At 34.5% G+C, this 25,823-nt stretch overlaps 1 pseudogene; it reads left to right on the top strand.

The window, feature by feature from the left end:
* Positions 1-5,767: 5,767 nt before the first annotated feature.
* Positions 5,768-7,558, top strand: LOC143557395 (protein FAR1-RELATED SEQUENCE 5-like; annotated as a pseudogene).
* The last annotated feature ends 18,265 nt before the right edge of the window (positions 7,559-25,823 follow it).

Genomic DNA, 25,823 nt, shown 5'->3' with positions numbered 1-25,823 from the left:
CGATCATGGCTTAACCGAATTTTAACAGCCGAAAAACGCACAAAAAGGCATTTTGTCAAAAGAGTTAGGTTCTGGAAATTTTGCAGGGGCTATGTAATGACATTGAGGCCATTGGTAAAAATTATGGGATTTTTCGGAGGTCGTTTGATATAAACGGGCCATTTATTACATGATTATAACCTATTAAATGAATTTCTATAAATAAATAAATAATCATAAAATTTCTGGAAATATTTTTATTAAATTCTCCATGTCTTAATGTATTTTTACAAAAATTTACATAATTTATATATAATTACATATTTAGTTATGATTTATCAAAGATTTAAATTATAATTGTTTTAACGAAACCGGCAGTTTTGTGTTTAACGGACTGACTGGTATGTCAAAATATCAAAAGTAGTCAAATATCATATTTTTTGAATGATATTGATAAAAACGAACTTTTTACGAAAACTCCGGACAATTCGGGTGAATTGTGCGCGTTTTGTATAATCAAAACCGTGTAAAAACGGAAACGAACCCTGCAATCAAACCAGACACCGAAACTTTAAAATTCTTTCATAAATCAAATCATTTTATCAATCAATATATTTACTTAAGTTTTATGTGATCTTACCTAATCCCGAAACGTATAAACGATCAACTGAGCTAGGCTCGGAAAACGGTGAAACTGAGCCAAATCCAGTTTTAAACATTTCATAGTACACAACGTCACAATCTAAGACTATGGTCATGTTCTGGGCCTAACAGCTATACCCAGATTATCTATACAGCCCGACTTAGCTTAAACACTGTACTAGTAATAACAATACGATACCGTTTATAGGAATCAGGCTATAAACGAGACATCTGACTATTTGATACGTGATTTCTGTGCGAACTACGATAAGGTGAGTTTCACGACCCCCACTTTCTAAACTGTTTTACGAACTTTTGGGGTGAAAAGCATGTTTACATATACTGATATACTTGAAAACGTGTGATGATGTGGATTATCTAAGTACTAACACTTGACAAGTCCCCACAAACACAAGTGATTAACTTCGTGCCGGTGGCGTGTGGATAGTACTATCGGTTTGACAAACCCAACTGTGACAGAGCCGGTGGGGTAAGCCGGAACATATGTAAAAACCAGTTGCACATTGTCATTATATATTTACATACTGCTATGTGGTGTTAGACATAGTACATACATGGGGCAAATTGGCTGTTAAATGCCAACAGGAGTGCATGGGCAGGAGAGGCCATGCAGTATAGCTCGTTTCGGTTTCACTTGTGGCTTAGTATAATGCATCATACACAGACATACATACATTCACACTGTAAACTTTACGAACTCGTGAACTGATTTCATTGATACTCGTGAAACTTGAAACTCACCAACTAGACGTAGTTGACCCGTTTTAACATGCTTTTCAGGTAAAGCAAAAGTGGAATGATTTGCTTACATGCTTGGTGTTAGGAAGAAAGTTGAATAGCTGTGAATAGACGCTGATATAATACTGTATAAGAAGCTCGTAAACCGGTTATGTGTTTTTCTCATCTAGTTTGTAAACTTAGTACCAACCCATGTATTATGATGTAAATTAGTTTATGAATTTCTTTATAAACAATGTTGTTGATACCAGTTTTATCTGTTACATTCCCGTATTACGCTTCCGCAACTACCTAGTCGGGGTGTGACACGGATCTTCTTCTTCTTCTCACGTCCATAGGGAGGCTTGTGTGTGTTTTTGAGTGTGTAGAGAATAAGGTGGATAAGATGAATGGAAATGGAAAGGATTAGGGTTTAAGGGGGTTTTTATACTCCCTTAAGCCCATGGATCTAAGGCCCAACTTCCCTTTTTGGTCCATAACTAATCCCATCTAATTATTCTACGTACTTTTTCATATTTTATTATTATTATTATCGTTCCACTAACTCATTTATTTCACCCAACGAAAAATAATATACTAACTATAATTCTAGAAATTTCGGGATGTTACATGAAATTCGATAAGGCATAAGGAGTATTACCATAAGCTTATTACCCTAAGGTGGTGAGAATTGAATGCACTGTAAATTAGAACGGTACTCCATTTTATGAACATAAATAAAGAGTGGTGGCACCAAACCGTTTCCAATTTTATACGAGCTTGGAATAAGCGTATTCCAAGAATTGGTCTGAAAAGCAAACAAAGTGAATGAGAAAAGTTATGTATTGTAAAATGTCAAAGAATCATTCTCAAAATAGAAAAATAGGCCAAAGTGCACATACTAGACGGGACTGAGAGTTTACGTGTCACCAAGGGGATGGTGACTATGAGGACACACTATTGGGGCTCAAAGTTTTTTAGTCGATGAATATTTTCTTTGGTAATACATAGGACAAAAGTCCAATAATATTTAGGTGTAAGACCCCTGTCCAGGTGTCTTACTTTGGCATTGGATATACTCATAAACACAGTTCTAAATATCAGAGTGGATTAAAATTTTTCGTGGAATATAAAAACATAAAACATTCATTACAAAATAATAAAAACTTGTTTTAAACTTTCAAATTATCTTATCATAAAACATCATAACTTTTCTTCACTTGATGCAGGTCAGCTTAATCCACGCCATGTGTTTCCCTCAAGCCAGCTCTTTCATCCTATTTGCCTACATGCGTATTAAAAGTCCGCTACGCTGAGTGAGTTCTAGTTAATAAGGAAACATACATTTCATACACATACTTACATATATGCATCTGAAGATACATAATATATACTTAACCTGTTTACCTTCCTTTCATACATAGATACATAGTTACATACATTCATACATTCCTTCTTACATACATATGTTCTTTCATACTTTCATACTACATGCATAACTATCTTTACTATCTCATATATTATCAGGGTCTGATCCATTCCCTTTCTGTCTCAGATATTATAAGGGTTTGTTCCCTTCTGTCTCAGATATTAGTGGGGTTTGGTCTGTTCTATTTAATATATTATTAGGGTCTGGTCCCTTCTTCGCGTTCCATTCAACAATACATTCCTTACCGTACAACCATACATTCTTTGCCGTACACGCATTAGATATACATACATACATACGTACGTACGTACGTACATACATACACACACACACACAGACATACATACATACACACACACACACGCACACATACATACATACATACATACATATATTCAAAAACATCTACATATATACTCCTAACCTTTTCTACATTCTTTCATCATTTCAATATCATTCATATATCCTTCCTAAGACATTCATATAGCATACACTTACCACTTAAGGTAAGTTTACTAACTAACACATAGGAGTATGCACACAGCCTTGAAAAACATAACAGAGAAAAGAGGCTAGAAACTCACCTGTAAGCGATTCCTTTTTGAATTTACGGTTATGCCCTTCTTAAGCTGTTTACGGCTAATTGTGTATCAATTAACAAGTCTCACTTAACTACCCCTAATTATATTATACTTCCCATTTTATAAATGTTACCTTTCCTTATTAATGAATTACTTATCTTCGTATATCATATAAGTCCATATCTGTCGTTTACGTACGTATACGATGTTTATCTTTCATTTATTTTGAAAATCATTTTAACGTGTAAGTCCGTATTGGCGTTCTAGTGTATAAGTCGTCTAACGCGTAAGTCTTACATATACGTTTTATATACATATACGGGCATACGTACATATACACCCACATAGATATACGCCCATACATACATCTACGTTATATATATATATATAGGATTAGGTTCATTTGGAAGTGTTTTTTTAGCGTGAGAAGTGCGAAAAGACATTTGTACCAATCAAGATTTTTCTTTTTATTTTATATTTAATTAATCAAATGGGTATAATAGTAAAATATTCAGGTTTTGTTTTTGGTAACCAATAAATGTCGTAGGGGTTTCATATCATAGTTTTTCTATTTACTTTTATTCTTTTGATTTTTAATTTTTCATCATCTCTTCCTTTTACAATTCTCAAGATTTTATCTTGGTGTTACCAACAAGTCCGTTCATAACTAATAAAAATAAGTTAAATATATTAAACATTATTACATCATATTATATAATTTAACACATTCATATACATGTACATACGATCAACAGAGCATGTGTTTTACATGACTTGAAATCTTGGATTACTTTACAATTACCTTATTTCCTAGACAAAACTATATCTTCCTCTTTGAATAATCATTCACAAAACTTTTACATATAAACAAATTTAGAAAGATTTTCAAATTTATATCGAATTCGTAAAACTACCTACATAGTACATAAATGATTCTACACATGATAAAATTTACACATATACAATTTGATATACCACCTAGATGGTACATATATGAACGTACACATACTAAAATTAACAACACACAATTCAAAGTATCACCCACACAGTACTTATATGAATCTACACACGATAAAGTTTACACATCTCGAAATACCACCTACACAGTACATATATAAACCTACACATGGAAAAATTTAAACATACACAATTCAAATATCACCTACACGGTACATACATAAACCTACACAGGATAAAGTTTACACATACACAATTCGAAATACCAACTACAATGTACAAATTAAACTTTTTTTTTTCATTAGACTACATGTAATAAATAAGATCATGCTAATAACCTATGATTATAAAATATTTTCATACATATTCACGATACCCACACACTATAAAAATTTACACAAGTTAATATAATAGTGTAGGACATTTTATTTAAGTGCTGGCAACTTTTATGGAAATCTAATTTAAAACTCTACAAATCCTACACAATATTTAAAATACTAATACTCATATATGACTCCATGACCATTCACTAGGCGTAAAAAAATGAAACTGTTGAATAACATTAATGTCTGGCTTAATGAGAGCAATATTACAAAAGACATATGCACCCTTTTTAATTTTTTATATGTCATAATATGTGTTTGTAATTATGAATTTTCCTTTTCTTTTGTAGACCATTGATTAAACACAATCAATGGTTTAGATTCACATCTCGCACTTCTCGCTATAATATCACTTCTCGCATGAACCATCCCCTATATATATATATATATATATGGGAAAGTGAGTATGTGGCTGGTAGGCATCTAACCTTATATGCAAAACCCCCCAAAACTACGTAGTCTTGAATCATATCCAATTAAAACCTAATTTTAAATTCCATTTTTTATCTTTAACAAATACACCTAGATCCCATACTCCTTTCGATCCCAATTTTGCTCCAAACGTCTTCATGAATTCACATGTATGATTAAACCTTTAATGTTTGATCAATTATTTCATTATTCTTCAACAATTATTTCATCATTCTAAAGTGCCGACAAAGCTTTTTATAATTTAGTATATGGGCAGTCACTATTAGAACTATTTTAATATCAATTATTTCATTATACTAAAGTATAGATAAAATTCTTTCATCAAATACCACACAGTAAACCTATTTAATAAATCAAATATCAATTGTTCTATCAACAAGTAATTGGTATTTATATATGTATTTTTTTTTTGAAATAGGATATACAAACTGTAGATTTACAACCTCAACAAGAGGAGGATGTTGCTTAAAAAGATCTAACTATCGGGTTAAATATTGAAATATAGGAAAATAATAATGTGACAATCGATCCCGGGTTTGATAAAGATGAAGAAGATAATGTGAGGGGAATGGTTTTTGATAGTCCTGACGACGCATATGAGTTCTACAATCGTTACGCCCTTTTACATGGACTTGGAATACGTATTCATACAACTTTTAAAAATAAGACAACGGGTGAGCCTTATCGGAGGATATATGTATGCAACAAAGAGGGTTTTAAAGATTGAAAGTCTAAAAGCTCTAGTGGGGAAGTTAAGAAACGTCGTAGGGATTTAAGGACCGGATGTGAAGCATTTATTCGGATTTCAAAAAGTAAAGAAGAAAAATGGATAGTGGATATGTTTAATGATGTACACTATCATGAGCTAATTCTTACTCCAACCAAAGTAATGAAATACCGTTCTCATGGGAACTTTCACCGCTCAATGGCTTGCAAATCTCTAATGTCAAAACTTACACAATCCGGGTTGAAACCTTGTCAAATTAAGAAGGTTATAAATACTGAAAATGATCTTACATCAAAACAATGTGCTGATATATTAGCTAAGGAACGAAAACAATACAAAGGTAAGGAGTTTTATGGGCTCAATAAGCATTTTCAAGATAAAATATTATAAGATCATAACCTTTATTTTGTTGTCGATTTATTTGATGATGGGTGTCCAAGAAATATATTCTGGGCTGACGGGAGATCAAGAGACTCGTATGTAAAATTTGGTGACGTTCTTGTGTTTGATGTCACGTGCATGACCAACAAATTTAAGATGCCGTTTGCTCCATTTGTCGGGGTGAATCATCATCGTCAATCTATATTATTTGGCGGTGCACTATTGGAGAATGAGAAACAAGAAACCTTTGAATGGTTATTTAAAAAGTTCTTAAATTGCATGTTTGACAAGTATCCATTAGCAATAATTACTGATCAAGATAAAGCTATTGGAAATGCAATCAAAAGTGTTTTCCCCAAAAGTAGCCATCGTTATTGTTAATGGCATATTAAGAAACATGAGATCGACCATCTTCGATCTCTTAAGGTTAGTTGCAGTGATTTTCAAGAGTTACACAAACAATGGGTAAATAGTAATACGGTTACAGAATTTGAAAGTCGTTGGGAATTTTTATGTGGCAAGTACAATTTCCAAAGTGGCAGCTAGATAACGGAGATGTATAATCAACGTAAACATTGGGCAAAAGCTTTCTTAAAAGATTGTTTTTTTGCTGGCATGACATCAAGCGTAAGAAGCGAAAGCATTCATTCCTATTTTGATGGATATGTGAATTCAAAGACCATGTTGAATGAGTTTGTAATACAGTACTATAAACCTGTTGAGGCTCGAAGGGCCGCCGAAGAAGATGAAGACTTCAGAACCATGGACTCATATCCAAATCTTTCTTCTATTAACCCGATAGGGGCAAAAGAAGGTGCACGTTACACTAAAAATCTCTTTGATTTATTCAAAAAAGAATGGACTGAAGCTACATTAAACTTAACTCATGTGACGATAACCAAAAGCTTAAAAGAGATCAAATATAAGGTTGGGCAATTGGGTATTGATAGAATATACTTGAGAAATGTTAATTTTCATCCTCAAAAAAGATAGATGTCACATGTTCGTGTGCAAAGTTTGAAACACATGGGATACTGTGCAAGCATATTTTATATGTCTTGAAGAAGAGGAATGTTGAAACTCTTCCTGATCATTACATTTTATCTAGGTGGACACTTGATGCTAGGTATAAGTCGGGTAATTGCGGTACCGAGCTCGAAGATATGCATAGAGAAAAAGGAGTTAGTGCATTAACATTATGGTGTGTTCAGTAAAGTTTTAGAAAAAAACATTTGAGCATGCACGAGACTCTCCATATGAGATAAAAAGATTAAATAACCTGTTGGTGAAATTTTTAGAAGAAAAATAATCTGAGCAAATTCCAATCAACTAGAAAGTGCACCACAAGAGTTTAATGTTGAAAGTTCATAAGTAAACATGATGCCTCAAATTTCTGTTCGCGACCCATTAGCTCCTACTAATACTAAAGGTCGTCCTAAAAATGAAACAACAATCAAATATTCTCTTGAAGCACCAAAAAAGAGAACTGGTTCTTACTGTAAGGAATTGGATCAATACATAAGCGGATGTCCCAAAAGGAAGGTAAGAGTAATATATTTTAGTATTAAAGACACATATAATTTTGGAAGCGTAATACTTGGATTATTTTTTTTCAGAAGGACAAGGCTTTACAAGAAAGAGAAGGATGACATGTGAAGCAACTCGAAGAATCACCTTTTTTTTTTAAGATTAATTGTTTTTCAGATTTTTTTAATATTATTTGCAATACTTGAAGTCGTTTTACAGTAGGTTTATTTTTTATTAAAACATGAATTGATTCTAAACTTTGAAATTTTAAGATGTATTGAAATAGCAGGTTTGATTCTAGTTGTGAAAGTGTTTTTATGATTTATTTGATTAACTAAATTGAAAGATTATAAATTATACATAAAGAATATAAATTGATAGCTATGCATTTTTGTTTTTGTGGAACTTCGTTGAGTAGTTAAAGAAGTAAACTAATTCAAGTACATTTGTTGATCTTTTCATATAATGGCTTAGATATTATGAGAATTACTAAATTGATTACAAAATAGTTCAAGAAAATATATTGGCATGGGTCTAAATTGTGAAATTGAGCAGCAGACTAAACTTTTTTTTTTTATGAAATTTAGATGTTGCAGCAAAAAATTATGTTCAACCAATGAGAAAAAATAACTACAACAATATCATGATATAATTGTATTAGATCATCATAACTTATTACAAAGGCTATCTTGAATTGACATCTTCTTTATTTTCATACTGAAATCCCATTCTCTGTTCGAGTCTAAGCATGTAAGAAGCTTAAATTTCTCGAACTTTGCTCTGATACTAACTTGTAAGGCCCCGAACCCGGTAGCCCTACTTTAACGTCGGATTTACTCATAAACACATTTCATACAAATCAGAGTTAATTAAAACTTTTGCGGAAGCCTTAACTTTAATCATTCGATACAAAACATTAGTCTTTTCTTTAAAACCATAACATAAAACATTATATTTAAAACATCATTTCTTCCATCTTCAGTTGCCAGCTATTCAATCCATGCCATGTGCCATCCTCATGCTAGCTCTTTAATCTGCTCACCTGCGTGCATACTAAAAGTCAGCTACATTGAAAGAGTTCTAGTTAATCAAGAAACTTATCACACAACCACTACAAACATTATATATGTATCCGAAGACACATAGTCCACTGTCTAACCTGTTACTGCTTAACCACTTAATTACCCCTACTGTTTAGCCACTTAATTACCGCTACATCTTAGCAACTTATTCCATTTTATACCACTTTAATAACGAAGGCACACATACACTCACTCTACCACGTGCTCACGTTATGCCCCTAACACTATTACTAGACCCCTTTCCACTTATATCTCACTCTACATCTACTTGTCTATAACCCATTTCCTACCAGTACATTATTTACATAATAAGCAAGTCACATCATAACAATCATACACACTAATAACCACTTGACAGTCACTATCCTTGGCGACACGTGCAATATCCAAAGATCGTTCACGCACCGGCAAGCATTATATATTAGCTACTTGTATAACATCTATAGCATACACTTACCACTTAAGGTAAGTGTATTCACACTTCACAACGAGTATGCAAACATCCCCGAAAACATAACAAAGAAGTGGGGCTAGAAACTCACCTGAACTCGGTTACTTCTTCCGTTAATGGTTATTCCTTCTCGAGTTGTGCGCGTCTAACTGTTTAATAATTGAATATCAAATACTACTCTGGCCATTCTCTTTGCTACTTAATTAGTCTTACGTGTCTAAGCCGGTTTTACTTCATTGAATCATTACCCGATTGGTTAATTGTTACTTGTTAACCTTTAAAGGTATCTTTCATAAATTATTAAAGTCCAAGAGCTATTATGTAATTAAACCATTCTTGTCTAAGTCCAGGGACCTATATGTCAATCCTTCAAACTTAATTTGTTAATCAGAACATAGCCTGATTCGTTATCTTAGCATAACAAACTGGGCGAGTAACGAACTGACTATTATAACGAACTGGTCTTGTAACGAACTGGACCCTCTTACGAACTAGTCCTTGTAACGAATTGGACCATTGACGAATCAGTCCACATAACGAACCAGTCCATATAACGAATCAGGTCATGTAACGAACTGGAACTTCTGATTCGTTATCTCCTTTAACGAATGATCATAGCGAACTGAGGTTAGTTCGTTATCTTTTTCCTTAGCGAATTGGATACAACTAAGGCTAGTTTGTTAACCCTCCTTAACGAATCATCAGACAAATTACCCCTAGTTCATTAACTCCTCGTTAACGAATTAAGGTTAGGTCAAAGAATGTCAGGAACATTCTCTGACATTCCCTTTCGTCGTACACACCTTCTCCGGCGCCGCCATCGCCGGAAAAACGGGCGGTGGCCGGAAAAACGTATTCCAGCACTGTTTTCATCGTTTTTCGTTCCGTTCGATCCAGATCTGACCTAGGGTGACCCATAAGATCATCTTAGGTTCGATTTATACCCGATTCCACCCGGATCTCATGACTTTAACGGTTTAACGGTATCGGCTCGTCGTTTCGTGACTAAATCTAACGGGCTGAGTTCATACAACATCTTACTATCATTTCCTCAGGTCGGAAATCGATTTTTCTATCTTGGTTCGGCTAAGGAAAAGAGAGAAACTAGAGAAAGAGCTTAAGTGTGTGTTTTGGGTGGTGTATGGAATATGTGTAAAATGAATGATAAATGGATAATTAAGGCTTATATAATTATGGACCATGGGCTTAAGCCCATGGTCTTTTCCTCTTTCCTTCATAACCCAAGTCCATAACCCATATCCATTTAATCTAACACAAGCCCGACTCGTAATAACTCCAACTTTATTTATTATTTCTCCACTAAACCGAGTAAAATTTCTCGCCAATATTAAATAATATAATTAATATTATATTCCAGAAATTTAGGGATGTTACAACAGTCAGGTACTCACTTTCTCCATATATATATACACGGTACATGTATACATATACGTTTATATACATACACACTACATATATACATGTACGTTCATATACATACCCGGTGCATGCATACATATACGCTACATATATACATATACGTTTATATACATACACGGTGCATGCATACATATACGCTACACATATAGGTTACATACTTATATGGTCTCTTCTACTTATGCGCTTCTTAGACTTATACAGATACACACACCTATACTCTAACGTCATATGCGTCCAAACATATGCGCCCGTTTAACCTGTTTCGTTCCAAACAACTTCTTATGTTCAAGTTTACATTTTTCTCACATAATAAGGTTCGATTTACTATCCCACCAAGTTTCATGTAAAACCGCCTTTGTTTACCCGTCCTTTTAACAAACCGAACACTACTCGTTTCACCCGAACCAAACCGACTAACCCAGATACTTGCAAGTTAATTATTTTATCAATAATCGTGGCCCGTTCTATCATCCGACCAATTTTCATGCAAATACGTGCACGAAAAGTAAACCTTTTTAACGAATACGTACCTTTAGGTTTATGTTTGAAATCACTCGAATATACCAAAACCATATCAAACGAACTCGGAAGTGAGTGATTCAAGTGGCCACGGAATCGCATCTCCGAGATCTACCAACGCCACCAACTTCCGCCACTGGAGGCTGTTGCTACAGTTTCCGGAAAACTGAAACAATTGCTGAAAAAACTCCATTTTTGCTGTTACGGTTTTGCTGATAAAATTCGGACTTCCCGACCACTAATAGAAGATCAGATTGATGAAAATATTCATTTATATACTATGAACACTCAGTTAAAATTTGAGACCGATCTGACGGTTAGAAATCCAGGAATCATCGTGTCTTGGTGGGTTATTTTCTCTAAAACGAGAATTTGTTATAGAATGTGTTTGGAGGCTAGGATGGGTATGAATGAGATGGCGGCTACATTTATAGGAAGATGGTAGGGTTTCATGTTTAACTTTTCATGTAATGACACTTATTCCCCTCATACTTTAGAAAATTACATTTATCTTCAATATTTCATTTAAACCCCGCTTCATTTAAATATTAAACTAAATTTGGGATGTTACAAGTCTACCCACCTTATAAGAGGTTGAGTCCTCGAAACCTTCTTAGCCCTTGTAAAAGGATTACTTTCTGTATTCACATTCTTTCTTTATCTTCCTAACTCACCATTTATCATAGGCTGTAAAAGAGATGTTTCTTATGTATCCTAGTTTTTTACAAATGATTTTTGACTCACATTACGCTGACATTGTCAAATCTGTCGAAACATTAGATATGAAGTCGATGGAAACCAACACTTTTGGTTTAATGAAGCAATCCAGGAAAGGATCTAAGATCTTTTATCATGGCCTTCATGCTTTGGTTAAATTCGACCGGTTTGCTGAAACAACAACAGTACAAGTCGTTGCTCAAGTTGCTGAGGAGCACGTGGCACCAATTCCAAGGCGCACTGCTACACATGAAATCAGCTCAGATGATGAAGATGAGGAACATAATGTGCCACATTTGGAAGATGAACACCGTGACTCGGAGACTGTTCGGACTACTGAACAGTTACAAGAGTTTGAAAAGTTTAATGAATTACTTCAGTCAACTGCCTTGAAGCCTCCTCAGACAGTTGCTTAAAATCATGATGAAGACTTTGTTAAAGAACTAGCCGCCAATCTCATTCCAGGAAAATGAAGGAAGAGAGATCCGAGATCTGGTGTGCTGGCCTCTGAAGATGCACCAACAACTACAACAACACCAATAACTAGCCCACAACAACAACCTTATCAACCTGAGTCGAATGTTCCTGAGACTCATGTTGATCCAAATCCATCCTCCGTCGAGCCTTATACTCAAGATCAAATCTTTGATGACGTTGCTCGTGAGTTTGATTTTGAGGCAGACATTCCACACACTGATGAGGCTCATATTCCATACACTGATGCTTCTTCTGGATCATCTGACCCAATCAATCAGGGTAAGTCAAGTTCTGGTGTATCTGAGAAGATTGCTCAGATTCTTGCCACGCAAGAAAATTATGTACAGAACAAAGGTAAGGGAGTTGTACTTGAGGATGCTCTCATCGATGTACAAGCTCTTCAACGTCGAGTCATTGAACTCGAACAAGACTCTGTTGTCAAAGATGTACGCATCCAAGAACTTGAAGCTGGTAACTCCGATAAAGATTCCAAGATCAAAGAGCTTTAGTCCAACATGGGAGAACTAAATGCTATTTATCTAGACCCCCAACAAAAAGTTGTTCAGAAGTTTGGAGATGAATTCAAGAGTAGTGATGATGTAACTTCAAAGATGGTGAATCAAGGAGGCAGTTCCAGCGGTCGTCCAACTGTCACCATAAATGAATCTGAGACGCTGGAACAATATATGTCTGCTCCTCCAATGTCAAAAGAGAAATCTGATCGCATTCAGAAAAGGCTTCTAGTGATGAAGAACTCCAATCAGAACGTTGAATCATCCGATCACCCAGAAAGGTTCGTTGTCACCTTTCCAAAGGGATTTTCAGACAAATATAGAGATCACTATGGAGTTGTGTCATGGGGTTTTGACGCTGAAAAGAACATGTTGTGGGTTAAACGGAAGTCCGAGGCCAGTGAGTACTATAAGAAGATGAAAGATTTTGGATCTTGGACTAAGGTGGATCTCAGTGACCTGATAAACTCTCCATTCCACCACCCAACAAAAGATAAACTAGGTATTGACTTCTGGAACTTTCTGAGGAACCAAATTGATAAAGGCTTTCCAAACATGACTACTGCAGAATCCTTTTTGAAGAAAGCAAAGGGGGTCAAGGGTCCAAATACAAGAAAGACCATGGTCAACGTTATGTGGCCTGCCACAAATAAGGCTACTCATATTCCTATGCCTAAATCTATTCCAGATGGAACTCTGGATAACATGAGATTTTGGATGTATGATAGTGATACTGCCACCGTTGTTGTACGGTTACAGAAGCGCAAAGGGCAGTTCAAATTCGTTGATCCAAGAGATTTTCTAAAGGTTGGGGAGAAAGATATCAAGACCCTTAGTACTTTTCAAATAATAGCTGACCCGATCTTTGAAGCGGCTGCAAAAGAATATACAAGCATGGCAGCCTCCATTATCAGGACTAGATTTTGGGCAGGTGCTTTGAAGGACACTGACATTGATTACATGGAACATGATTAAGAACGAAGCTACAAACCAAGGGGGAGATTGTTGGGCCTATACTTAATGGTTTGTACTTAGTTAATGTTATTGTTGGGCTACTTACGTAAACCGAGATCCTTATGGATCTCGGTGGGCTTTGGGCTATGGTTGGCTAGCATGTTGACTACTCTATATATAGTTTACTTATTGTATAGGGTTTGAGTTGTTCATTCAGTTGGTAGTTTTGGCCATCTAAGGTTGTTTAGACGAGGTTGTAATCATAGTGCTTAAGCACCCAACATTTAAATATAACGTGTGTTTTGAAGCAATTTCTTATGTTATACATGTTTGTATTCTATGTTCTTGAATCATATAGTGTTGGATTTTCGCACCAACATCTAGATTCGTTGATATCATAATTGAAAGATCTGTCCTGGACCTTACAATATCTGAACTTACTAAACTGTACAAGAGTTAATCGGTACACTTGCCGGTTAGTAGGTCTATTTAAGTTTAAGAGTCCAGAATTTATTAATTTGTGTCTAGATTATCGTAATTTAGTTAATAATTATTTGACTACTTTTAGCACATCAAGTTTTTGGCTCCATAGCCGGTGACTTTTGGTCATTGCGTTCATTAGCTTATGTGTGCTCGTGATCGTTTGATGAGTTCTCAGTTTCTTTGGTGATTGTCTGTCATATAATAGGATTCTGTTAGGTCATCTACTGTGTGCTTTTGGCTAGTTTATGGTTGATTTGCAAGAAAACCACAAGAACAGTATTAAAAAATCATGTAGTCCTAAGTGTGCTGCTAATAAAAATAGATGTAAGGTGATAGATTATTTGATAATTCTTGGTTGTTTGAATTGCTAGATTTAGTTCTTCGTCAGGAGTCCATCAAGATATGGTTTATTAGCCTTGTTTACCTAGCCGAGTAAATGCTGTAAACTACCTTTGATTTCAACGCTGCAATGTAGGATTTCTTATAGAGGTACTTGTCATAAAATAAATTAGTGATCGTAAGCGAGTCTAATTAAACCGGTAGTTTTAATAGCTTATTAGGATTCCATAAGTGTCTTCTTGAGAAGGGTTGAGGGTCCTATTTTGTTTCCCCTTAAGTGAATAATTTAATATCCCGGTTCCATAACGTAACATTTTCCGACCATTTGATAATTGATGCATTAGGGATTCTAGCCTAAGTGTTTGTTTGTTTGTCATTATTTTAATTAATCTGAGTCTAGAGTTAAGTCACGTCTAGTTTTTATTTATTAGTTTAAATGAGTTTATATTTAGCTTATTAGTTAAACCCCCTCTGTAATAATAAATAAATAGTCGTGTCAGTTAGTAGGGTCTAGTTTAACTAGTTACCGTAATTTAAAGTGTCAGTGGGTTCGATATCCAAACTTACTAAACTGTTGGGATGTGAAAAGTACAAAGGAAGATTGGAAACTTCTCAGCCTCTCTGTAAACGGCTAAGTATGGAAACTGAGAAAGCTCAGGCTTCCCAGCAAGCTTTTACTTATCCTAGCAAGGTATTTTGCTTTCCTAGAAAGGTTATCTTCTAGAATTCCTCTTTTGTGTTAAACTGAGCAAGGTTCACTCTATCTAGAAAGGTTATTCTTCTAAGTCAAGCAATGTTTGTTTCCTAGCAAGCTTTTGACAAAAACCAAGTTGAAACCAAATCTAGCAAGGTTTATTCTTAATAAACAGTGATCCAAACAAGCTTGAAGGAAGTTGATCAAGAAACAACTTGAAGACTTCTGCCGAGCAAGGTTCAAATCTGAGCAGGCTACAGTGTTACCAGCACACTTTGGTTTGCTCAATAAGTTAACTTTAACAAAGGATTGAAGGTATTCCTGAAGAACAAGTTTGCTAGTGGGACTATATCGAGCAAAGTTTGATATGGTCTAGAGGATTGAAGTCTGCTAGGTGAATATTTTCAAGAGAAATATTCTAAGTAAAGTCTGTCTAGAGAATTGTTTCCCAGCACACTTCATGGTTACCAGGTCTTCTCGAGAAAGAAACATGCTGCAAAGCTTGTCCGAAGACCTGTTTTACACTTAAAATTTATTGTAATACGTTTGATTATGTTCCAATGATTAGGGTTTCTAAAAGTGGAATGTCAGATTTCAGGGCTAGGCCTATAAAAGGAATATTTTAGGGCATGTCTATGACACACCTGACACTCGCAAATATTGTGATTGTCAGCAGACTATATCCTATACGAAAATCTGCTAAAGATCCTGACATTCCACCTTTATACCCTCATTGATTTTCGTTTGTATCTTTCGCAATATTAAATGAAAATCTTTTAAGTTATTGGTTGTGTTTGTTACTTTAGTGTTCAGTGTGCAACGATTAGAGTGTTAGTGTTTTCGCCATTAATACTCTAGTGTTCTTCACTGTACAGTAGTGTCGTTAACCTTCTTGTCGACGTTTAGGTGTTTGTGATGTACATATAAATATACATCTTTTCGGCATCAAATAATCTCTAAAAACTGCAATTTTTATCCAATAACATAGCATAAAAGACTACTTATCATTTGATAAATCAAAGGAAATTTTCTACAACTATTAATTGCCAGGACACTTTGCAAGGGAATGCAATCAACCAAGAAATTTCCAAAACAATCAGTTTTCATAACCAAGAAACTAGTATCAGTACCAGAACCAGAACCAAGGCCAACAAAGAAATTTCAACAACAACTACAACAATCAGCAGAATCACCAGCAAGTAGTTCCCCAAAACCAGAACTTTCAAAGAAATAATCAAAACCCTCCACAAGCACCTATAAACCCCAACATAAACAACACTAACAATCCTAGAAACCACGGAAATGTTGCACTCGCTGCTGAACAAGAAGGAAATTTTGACTGGAGCAATCATGCAAGTGAGATTGAGAAAGCAAATGTTGCATTCATGGCCAAAATGGAGAATGAAGCTGGATCTTCTTCATCTCAGGTACATTCAGATATTTGAAAGCTTGAACTACTTGAATTAAATGAATCCCTGAGAATGACAGTTAGTAAGCTACAAAAGGAATGCTTCAATAAAAAAGCATGATAAATGTGTATGAGGCAAGTGACTTAACCTATGAAAAAAGAATTAAGAGTCTAGAACAAGACTGTATGGATAGTTACATGGTGTAATCTATATACATCACTGAAGTTGAAGGGTTGAAAAAGATGTTTCTGGATGAAAAATTGAAGAACACTGCACTTCAGGTTGAGAATGATTTTCTGAAAAATCTAGTCTCAACAGGAAACATTTGTGGGAAACTTAACAAGATCAAGGAAGAAGACAAATACAAGACTGTTCCTCCACTTTTCAATGACAATTACTCATTGAAGGTTGACAAGGAGAAAGGAGAGGCATACCTTGATCAATTTAGAGAGGTGTTCAAGAAAAAGAAAGAGTTTATTGAAAATTATGAAAGGGTTGAGGTAAGTTTCACCAAGAGAAGAATGGTGAAACTTCTGTTGGTATACAAGTATCAGAAGATTATTTTTAATGAAGATTGCTTGAACAAATATTACTTAAGTGATTCTAGTGATCAATACTTAAGTGAAGATGGTTCAAAGGATAAAAAAAGTGGCAAGTCACGTCCACCAAGAAATATTCCTATATTACCAAATATCACACCTAAGATGAGAAAACATCATGAATAGATGAGAAGGGAACATGTGTCAGTTGACATATGTGGTGGATCACAGGGTAAATATAACGCAGTAAGACCACCAAGCAAAGAAGCATTCAAGGAGAAAAGGGTTAAGAATAAGAAGAAGACTGAAGACACTTTGGATAGTGATCAGTTTATTCATGTTTACCCTGTTTTCTCAAATCAAGAACTATTTGATGTTGGAGAAGTAGAGACTATGGAAGAATATGAAAGAAGGCAATCACGGTTTAGAGACAACTCAATTGATATACCAACCAATCTGGAAAGAATAAATTTTGTCAAAAGTTCAGTTGAAAGATAAGAAATCAGGATTGAAGAATTTGTGCCTTTCTCAATGGACTTTAATGGACTCAAGAATCAAAGGACCATTGGAATTGAACCCTTAAGGCTAAGTGAAAGATTTAAGAAGGGAAAAAGCAAGTGAGAGTTTTAAAGGAAAGGTTTGGTGAAAGCATTGTGATGTGTATGGACATCATACTGATTCATGTCATGAAAGATTTACATTCAAACCATTTCATGTACCAGATACTACCAAGTTTGGGAAAGATTTTGGTTTTTACAAGAAGAAGTATGATGAGAATTTAGAAAAAGGAAAAAAAGCCATCTGTTAATACTGATAGAGGGAATAAAGAAACAACAAGAAGAGAACTAAGATCATAGATAAGAAAGATAAGAGAGTAGTTGAAGAGAAGAAGGTTCCAAAAATGACACAACCAATCAGAATAATCCCTGATAAGGTTGATAAAAAGGAGAAACATGTTGATCATAGGAGGCCAACAGAGGGTGAAGTAAAGGTTAAGAAGGAGATGGTTAGAAGAAACAAATCAAGGGAGTTGAATGGTGATGAAAATTTTTTATTGAAACATGGGGTTGAGCCCCAATGATTTATTTGGAAACCAAGAAGTGAGATTCTTGTGACAAGGGAGACAAATGTGACTTCTGAAATAATTGAAACTAGTGTGAAGAGAGATTATGTCATTGAAGAATGCATGAGTATAGTTCCATATGTGAACATATCATATGAAACTGGCTATCAATCTGATGATTCAGATGACTCTTGTGAAGTTGTGTACAAAGACCCTGAACCCAATGCAACAGTTGTTCATGTCACTGATGATTTACAAGTTAATGTAGCTTGTGCATCATCACTTAACTGATCAATTTTTTTTGATTTGTGCAGGAACAATCAACACCAATCAATGATGTATGGTATATGGACAGTGGATGTTCCAGGCACATGACATGTGACAAGAGGTCTCTAGTGAACTATGAAGAAAAATTTGAAGGACCTGTTGCATTCCGGAGTGATGAAAATGGAGTGAAGATAGTGGGGAAGGGTATTCTGACCAATGGCAAAGTGTTATTTGATAATATATTTTATGTAAGGATTTCAATATAACCTTTTGAGCATATCTCATATGTGTGATAAAGGTTATAAGGTTGGATTTGATGATTGTCACTATTTCATCCTCAAAACTGAATTTGTGATTCCTCCAGATATGATTATGATGATGGATCCTAGAAATGGAAACCTGTATGAATTGAAGATGAAGGATGCAGTTTCTAGGGGTGGAACTTGTTTTGTTTCAAAGGCCACTGAAAATGAAAACAAATTGTGGAACAGAAAGCTTTGTCATGTTAATTTAAAGAACATGAACAAACTTGTTAAAGGTGAACATGTAATTGGTTTACCTACAAGGGAGTTCAAGCTTGATGACAAATGCATTTCATGTCAAAAGGGTAAGCAGCACAAGTCATCTCACAAAGCAAAACTTGTGAACTCAATTGAAAATATACTGGAAATGCTTCATATGGATCTCTTTGGTCATGTGAGTGTTCCTAGTATAGGGAAGAAAAGGTATTGCTTAGTGATCATTGATGATTTTACAATATATACTTGGGTTTAAATTATAGAAAACCAAGATGAAGCTGTTGAAATGATCAAGAGTTGTATTACAAGGATGGAGAACCAACTTGATGTAAGGGTGAAAGTGATGAGAAGTGACAATGGAACTGAGTTCAAGAATGGACTAATGACTGAATTTTGTCCTGCAAAAGGAATTCTACAACAAATCAGTGCTCCTAGAACTCCTGAACAAAATGGTGTAGCTGAAAGAAGAAAAAGAACACTCACTGAAGCTGCAAGAACCATGTTAACAGATGCTTATTTTCCTATTAGTTTTTGGGCAGAAGAAATCAACATTGCCTGATATGTTCAGAACAGGGTTCTTCTCAACAAAATCCAAGACAAAACTCCTTATGAGAATTTGTTTAAAAGAAAACCCTACATCAAGTTTCTCAAGACATTTGGATGAAAGTGCTCATTATTGAATACTAAAGACTACTTGAACAAGTTTCAATCAAAATCTTTAGATTGTTTCTGATATTCCGCACACTCAAAGGCTTACATATGTGAAGGATCACTTGAGTGTGATTGAATCTTCTGATGTGATATTCAATGAAAACCAGTTCAATACAGTTGATGGAGCATCATGGCTATTTGATCTTGAGAAGTTAATCAAATCTTTCAAGATATATACTGAAGACTTTGATGAAGCTTTGTATAGAACAAGTGTCCAAGAAGAAAAGTTAGAAAAGAAGATTGATTTGGACATGTTATGGTCAAAAGTTGTAAACAAAAATACCGAATATTCCTTTAACAAGACTTCTTCTGATCATGAAGTAGATGTTGATCAAACTGACAATCTTGAGCAATCACCTGTTTAAGAACAACCTATCATGATACATGAGTAAACAAATGATCAAAATGCTCAAGAGCAAACTGTCAACAATGAAGGGCAACCTGATGACTTGTTTGTTCAAAATCAAGCTGAAAGACATCCAGACTTTGAGACTTTGTTTCAAAGATTGAATATTGGAAACAATGTTGCTTCATCTTAACAGAAGTTTGCTGAAGATTCAATTGAATTTCATTATGCAACTGCAAATTTGATCATTGAGGAACCTGATCTCAATGACACAAATCTTGATTCTAATGTGTCTACTAATTTGATTGTGCAAACTTCCTTTATTGAAAGAAATCATCCACCTGAAACATCATTGGGGATCAGATATTAATGAAAGAGTTACAAGAAGTGCATATAAATCTGCAAACATCTATTTGTACTCCTGCTTCCTATACCAATCTGAACCCAAGAACATTGTTCAAGCCTTAAAAGACAATATTTAGGTAGAAGCAATGCAAGAGGAGTTGGCTCAATTCATAGACCTGCAAGTGTGGGAACTTGTAGATAAGCCAAGAAACAAGTATGCCATTGGAACCAAATGGGTTTTTAGAAACAAAAGGGATGAAAGAGGGATTGTTATAAAGAACAAAGCAAGACTAGTTGCACTAGGCTGCTTACAAGAAGAAGGTATTGACATTGAGGATGTGTTTGCACCAGTGGAAAGGCTAGAAGCAGTAAGAATATTTCTAGCCTTTGTTGCTTCAAATAATATCAAAGTGTTTCAATTGGATGTTAAATCTGCCTTTCTAAGTGGAAAAATTGAAGAGGAGGTGTTTGTGGCTCAACCTCCAGGCTTTGAGGATCCTGAGTTTCCAAATAGAGTGTATAACTTGGCAAAGCTCTATATGGATTACATCAACCTCCAAGGGTTTGGTATGATGAATTATCAAACCACTTGCTTGTTAATGGCTTTCAAAGGGGAGCAATTGACAAGGCCCTTTTCTACAAGAGGAGAGGAAAAGATTTACTCTGAGCATACTTTACCCAATCAAAGTATGTGCAGGAAATTCTGAACAAGTTCAAGTGTCAAGATCTCAAGACTGCTTCAACTCCAATGGACACTCATGAAAAGGTGATTGCAGATGAAAAGGGGGAGCCTGTTGTTGAACATGAATGCAGGGCAAAGATTGGTTCACTGATTTATCTGACTGCTTCTAGACTAGATATTATGTTTGCTGTATGTGTATGTGCAAGAATTCAGTCAAGTCCAAAGTTGTCTCACATGGCCGATGTAAAGAGGATCTTTAGATACTTGAAAGGAAAACCAGATTTAGGGATATGGTATCCAAAGAACCATTCCTTTAATCTAATTTCTTTACTGAAAGTGACTATGATGGCTGCAACATGAGTAGAAAGTCTACATCTGGTGGAGGTCATTTTTGGGAGACAGCCTGGTGTCATGGCAGTGCAAGAAACAAACTACTGTGTCAATCTCAACTATTGAAGCTGAGTACATTGCTGCATCTGCATGCTATGCACAAGTTCTTTGGATTCAAAATCAGCTACTGGACTATGGTTTGAATTTCTTGAACAACCTTATCATTATTGACAATATTGTTGCTTTATTTATTGTTAGGAACTCAGTCCAACACTCTATGACCAAGCACAATGAAATTAGACATCATTTCATTAGAGATTGTAATTAGAAAGGACTGATTGAAATGAAATGAGTTGACACTAGTGACAACTGGATGACCTATTCACCAAGCCACTAGATAAAACCAAATTCAACTTTCTCCTGAAAGTATTAGGAATGATCAATTCTGATGAGGTCTGATTAATGATGTGTGCTTACTGTGCTAACCGATTAACTTTGATGGTCTTGTGAGTGAAAATAGTGTTTATTTGCATGTTTAACTAATATGTGCTTTAAATGATTATTTGTGTGACTTATGTGTTTTTTATCCTTAGGTTTCTTAAATTCAGTGTATGTGTGTAAAATCATGATAAGTTTGTTTGAATGTGATTCGAAATGATGAATCTATGTCCTTATCTGATATTCTGATTACTTGGATATTTTTAACTGATGATGTGTTTAGGATAGGATACTCTTTACATAATCTGTCTTGGATGTACATTATGTTAAGTCTGCTTGTTTTTAAATGTGTCATTGATGTTCTGATTATTCCTGAATATGTTACATACTGCATGTGTCAAAACTAAGTTTTTGTGTCAAACTTGTATGCTAAAATGAATATTTTGCAAAAGAAATTTTCCAAGAAAATTGTTTTTGACAAAGTGAGCAAGTTGTATGCTGCAGAGATATGATAAGATTATTCAGTTCAAAGATTTGCAGAAGCTTAAAAGGTTATAAAAAAATGATCCAACATTTGGGAAATGAGATTACATTGGTTATTTATGTCGATTATATGAATTTAATAGGCTAAAAAGACTATTAGAACAGTCATTAATACGTATGGTTGCTTTTCATGATGTGTAAAAATTGAGGTGATATAAATATAATGAAAATGCTAATCATAATGTGGAGATACATTGTTGAATATGCATGTTTCAAAATAAATCTCTCCAAATGATAGGCAGAAAAGTGATTACCCAGTCATACACGAGCCTGTTGGCATTTGGTCACCAAAAATAAAACATTTTATACATATGAAAAAGAACTAATGTGAGCAATATGTTTATTTTTATCAACCAAAAGTTGAGTTGTTCACAAATTTTGAGAAGAATGCGAACTTGAGGGTTAATTAAAGAACTACAGAGATGGGGGCACAAAAATAAGTCCTGTCACATCTTGAATTAAAGGCATGTAAGTCCGTATTGCGTGGCATGTAAGTCCAACGTTCAACCTCAATATGTTTGAATGCTTTGAAATGAAATATTCATAAAAATTTATAAGTTATGTCATACAAAATATTTTGACCAAATATCAGGGGGTTGAAATCAAATTGTGGTGACCTGGGGAAAGCCAAATAAGCTTTGAGAGGAGATATGAGACATCATAACACAATAAGTGTTATCCATTTTCGTATTATGAAAAATTAATTGAACCTTAAGCATATCACCAAAATGTAATGAAAATCATGCTAAGTCTAGACTTGTTGTTAACCTGTCTGATATGTCATAATAATGTTGAGAATGAAATATTTAGAGGTGACTTAACCAATATGATCGCATGTTGAGATCTTTTCAGAAAAAGAGATGGAAACGTATAACTGAAATTTGATCTCTTAATGCACCATTTGCTCTTAAACATTGAATTTTAATGATAAAACTATGTGAAAAATGGTTTAAGATAAAAAGAGTTGCATATTAACCATGAAAATGTCTGAATATGTCAATTCTAGCAAACTTTAAATACTTTTGAACTTTCTAGCAAACTTAGTTGTTTTATAGGATGTTTAACTCATTCTAGCAAGTTTTACACTTGAAAATTTCTAAATATGTCAATTCTAGCCAGATTTAATGATTTTTTGAACTTTCTAGCAAACTTAGTTGTTTTATTGGATGTTTAACTCATTCTAGCAAGCTTTACACTTGAATTTGTTTGAATTTGTTATATCTAGCAAGCTTTGATGTTTTTGGACTATTCTAGCAAGCTTAGCTGTTTTGATTGAATGCTTAAGACATTCGAGCAAGCTTGATGATTATTTGTACTTAAATGAATTATTCATGTATTATCGGGTAGACTTTGAAAAGTTTATTCTTTCGAGTAAACTTGGATGTTAAGAAGGTTATATGCTTGTCTAGCACACTTGATAATTATGTGATACATGAATGAATATGCTTTACAAAACTATTTCAAGTAAAGTTAAGTGTTTTAATTGGAATTTGTATTTGTTTAGCATACTTCATAGTTTTAGTGTTATTTTTTGATATTACAAGGGTTTTCTAGTAAACTTTGTTTACCGAGCAAACTTTATGCTTAAGGACACTTGTCAAATGTTGGATCATTCCTATTGTTCTCCCAGCATACTTCTAAACTTCTAGAAAATTCCCAGCAAACTTCACTTTTCGGTTACACTTAGTGTTTAGAGCATACTTGTATATCAAAGGATAAATAAGTCTACACTAGCACACTTTGCACTTTTAAAGCATTTTCGGGAACACTTTTGTTTTAAAGTGTACTTGAATGAATATTTGTTAATTTTATAAGTATATCAAGTAAGGTTTGTGAAATTCAGATATTCGACCAAGGTTGACTATTAGAAATATCTCTAAGTTATTATTTGTGGATTCTTTATTGATTCCTAGCAAGGTTTCCTATTTGATGTATTATACTTGATTATATGTATTATGGTTTATTTCTCGATCAATCTTGTATATTCGAGTAACCTTCCTTCATCTTATCCACTTAGTATTATTTTTAATTACTTTAAATATCTGAACAATTCTGGAACGAGCAAGCTTTGCAAATGGACTTTACCTAGCAAGCTTTGAAAAATAAACCTTTCCTAGTAATCTTTGTAAAATAAACATAATCGAGAAAGCTTTATGCTAATACATTTAAAAATGAATTTTTGGCACTATTAAAGAACAAAATGACAACATGCATTTAAAACCCACTTTCAAAAGGTATATAAGAGGGACTTAGAGAAATTTTCACATTTCACTTCTCTCTCTTCCAACTATTGCATTATTGCCTGTACAACTCGTTCTAGAATCTCGAACGTTCTTCAAATTTCCAACCCTATATTTGTCAGCCCACAAATTCCGACTCGGTAAGCTTCAATTGATTGTTTTCCGACACTGATTATACGGAATTGGGGCTTTAATTTTCATCTTAACTAACTTCTCTGTTTTTATATGTAGGTTTACAATTTGTCAAAGAACAGGTTCAAAAGGAAATTGTTTCTTTTCTTCTTTAAATTGTTACTTAATACATGTCAAAGTTTTGAACTTTATGACTAATTCCTACTTTGAATGTGTTTTTGGTGTTTGACAGTTATGGCAACGTATCCATTTGAGAAGAAACACAATATGTGCACTCTGCTCCAAATAACTCATGATAATAAACTGGTCGCAGTGATGATTAGATGGCTTTAACGGTCAAATCTATGATTTTCATTGACAGAGTGCCTGGTCATTTACAGATATCATCAACTGGATTTCTGGCACTCTGCACAACTATTTGTTGATGCAGGAGGTAGGCGGATAGAGTCTACCATTGCCAGGCAGGAGATTGTGATCACCGAATAACTTATAAGGGCTAGTCTTGAATTGAATGACGTTGTTGAAGCCCCAATCCATTTCTCCACAAACCATTTACTAACTATTTTTCAAGGTGATTTACATGAAGGCCAATTCAAAAAGGGCATGTTCCCTAACCTTTAGAGGTTCTTGATACACCATATTTTACAAGGTTATGCACCACGAAAGGGGTCATGGACTTTGATGAGTGATGATCTTGCCAATGCCACAGTGGCTGTTGTATTCCAACAGCCATTTAACTTTTCCAAGATGATTTATGATGGAATGGCTGCAAACTTGTGGAAAACTAATAGAGACAAATTCTTGGTCTACCCAAGA

This window comes from Bidens hawaiensis, unplaced genomic scaffold (assembly GCF_021521415.1).
Source record: "Bidens hawaiensis isolate Kalapana, Puna unplaced genomic scaffold, B.hawaiensis_p1.1 tig00018956_1, whole genome shotgun sequence".
NCBI classification, from domain to species: domain Eukaryota; kingdom Viridiplantae; phylum Streptophyta; class Magnoliopsida; order Asterales; family Asteraceae; genus Bidens; species Bidens hawaiensis.
This window is presented reverse-complemented; position numbering and strand designations above follow the sequence as displayed.